This window comes from Kryptolebias marmoratus, linkage group LG1 (assembly GCF_001649575.2).
Source record: "Kryptolebias marmoratus isolate JLee-2015 linkage group LG1, ASM164957v2, whole genome shotgun sequence".
In the NCBI taxonomy this organism is placed as follows: Eukaryota; Metazoa; Chordata; class Actinopteri; order Cyprinodontiformes; family Rivulidae; genus Kryptolebias; species Kryptolebias marmoratus.
Genome location: NC_051430.1, coordinates 21868092 through 21871002, shown reverse-complemented (window position 1 = coordinate 21871002; position 2911 = coordinate 21868092). Strand labels below are relative to the sequence as shown.

The following is a 2911-nucleotide window of genomic DNA, read 5'->3' as shown; positions in this document are numbered from 1 at the left end:
GGGGGGGAGGGGGGGCACCCACATAGTTGTTATTTCACCATTTCATTGACATCATGATGAAAAGAGGGTGAACGAGAGGAGATGACGCAGAAACCTAATTAAGATTCTGCAGAGCGTGAACAAATTAACCTGAGTTATGAGCATGCAGACGCAAAAGACAGACGCACACATCTGAACACACACACACACACAGGCGCGCGCGGGTATACACCAGTTTGTCTCTAAAATAGGTGGAGCAGAGGAGGATGACATTCACACTCAAACAGGCATGACTGCCACGGACAGTCAGTGATATTTTGGGCAGGGGAGAAGCAAAATATTATAGGCCTATCTTCTCCGGCAACACCACCGTGGAAAATACACCAAAAATAGTCGACAGGATATGCATATCTACTTTCGCTCTACTTGAAATTTCAAGCAGCCTCAAAGTGTCCACCTCATCACTCTGATTTGGGGCAGCGGCGTGATAAAATGACATGCAGTCTCATGTGTAAAAATTAGCTTAACAAGGAGAACTGGATAAATAGGCTGTAGCACGTAGCCTATGCTAATGACATGGCAGGGAGCGACATATGCCAGGCATCAGTATGTCACTCCTTGGGGATGAGGGGCTTACGGTAACAGGATAGTACGAGCGAGGCGGCGGTGATGTGTGCGGGCGGTCGGTGTTATGTGCGTTTTTCACCTCTAAGAACAAAGCCTTGTGGGTAGAGAAGGTGGGAGGGGTTAGGAACATGGAGATGAAGGGTCAAAAGGAGGAGGAGCATGGCTGTCTACGGCCTGAATAAATGGGAGCAGAGGGGATGGACTTGACCCAGACTGGAGACAGGAAGGAGGGTAATGAAGTGCAAACATGCTTTGTCATGCCATGTTAGAACCATAGGATTAGAATGCTATAATTAGAGGACGGGGCTCCGTAATGCTAGCCTTCTTTTCAGCGTGATGAGGCCACTGAGTCCAAATTGCACTGAAGGGACTCAGAGAGAACAGATGCTGCGATGAGAACAGGCAGGTCTGGAAGTTTTCTTTACCAACAAATTATGCTCGGGCTATCACACAGCACACGGGCTGACTGACAAGCCGAAGGAAAGTGAAACTTGGCGCGCCGGTGAGACTTGCTAGCATTCCTGTGATCAGCTAGTAACAATGTAATTTTACGTGGCAGACAAGCTGCCGTTGTGGGACTGCTGCTCTCCAAAGCGGCGTGCATATTTAATTTGACTCATTTCAAGTTTTTCATGTATTATTACACGCAGAAGCTTTTCGTACGGGCTGGGGCATGCGTCCCCCTACCTGTTCAGCAGGTGACAAATTCAGAAGGGCGAGTGTATGTTTTGGGGGAAGGCAGATCCTGGGTTGTATTTATAGCCGGGGAGCAATGGACTGCTAGATAACACTTGCATTCGTATATGAATATTTATCCCGAAGGCTGGCATTGGAACAGATGAGCTCGCATGGGAGAAAGAACAAGCCATCTATCTCACTCTCTCCCCATTTCTGAGCTTCATTCTTTACTTTCATACATCCCCTTCACTTGCAATCACCATTTCAATGCCTCTTTTCCTCTTTTGCATTTTCCACCCACATTCTCCCTCTAGGCTTCCCCTCTTTTTCTTGATAACACCCGATCTATTGCTCTTCCCTTAAAATGCCCCCCCTCCCAGTCTCTCCCATCCGTAACACTGATGTATGGAAAGAGAGAAGAAAAAGGAGAGGAAAGAGCGAGTGATTAATGTCTTTGAGAAAAAGATAAATAATCACAGGAGACTGGGGGGGGGCTGGTAGTTGGCCTTAGGGGAGTAAATATGGAGAGTTTTATAGCTGCTCACTTGGGAGAGAGGGCGGTGGAGGAGGAGAACGGAGGGGAGGCACAGGAATACGGCGACAGCAGATCCATTCAAGTATATTAGCTTCCACCTCCCTTCCATACACAATAACCTGCTCATCTCTTCTATCCTGTCTTTCATCATCAACACTGAACCCCATCCCGGTGACAGCACGAACGCACCCAAGGAGCCCTACAAAGCCATGTGCGCATGCATGTGTGCACATGCTTACCCACCCTCACAATTACCCTGCATTTCTTTTCTTTTCTGTTTTTTTTTTTTTTCAGGCCGGGCCCACTGTATGCGTTTGATGGGCCAATACATGTGGTGTATGATGTGGCTGACAGCCCCCCCATCCACCCACCCACACACACACACACACACACCCCTCCCAAGCTGCCCTGCTTTTAAGCCCTCATCCTCCAGTGGCTGCCTGTCCCCTGGAGTAGATTGCATCTTTTATTTATCATTTGCTCTTCCTTGGCTTTATCTTCCCCGGCTAGAAAAAAAAAAAAAAAAAAAAAAAAAACAGAAAGAAATTCTGGGGCAAAAATTGCAATCAGCATAACATGCCCTCCTCCTGCTGTGTACTCGCCTGTCGTTCCCCACTCTCTGTGAGCATGCGGGATGAGACTGACAGCCCATGCAGACGAGGAGACACGCACAGGCACATGCACAGGCACATGCACAAACCCTCTCTGTGTTTATCAAGCCCCACACACACACTGACACACAAATCGCCACAGAAAACCACCAAGTTCCCCTCTTTGTCACCGCTTATTTTCCAAAGCGCACACACACACACATATCTGCTTAGTGACGCCTCATACTTTTTTATTTCACCCCAGGCAGAGTGTTGGGCTTCCTGAAGCCCCAAACGAGTGAGCACATAAATGAGTCTAATGCTGGGGAATCTGGTAAACAGGCCAGAGAGGGAGGGAGAGCTGCCTGCCTGTCTGCCTGCTCCGTGGCTACTATTGTGCACTGCACATTCTCTGAGCCCACAAGAGCTGAAGCCATCTCCTCACAGATTCTTTGGAAGGGGAGGTGGATAGTAAGCCAAGAAGTGAAAGAGGAAGGGGGGG

General features: G+C 48.5%; 1 protein-coding gene across 2 annotated transcripts in view; it reads right to left on the bottom strand.

Moving 5' to 3' along the window:
- LOC108244811 (zinc finger SWIM domain-containing protein 6) overlaps positions 1-2911 on the bottom strand; it is a 46810-nt gene that overhangs the window by 42399 nt on the left and 1500 nt on the right. The window lies entirely within an intron of this gene.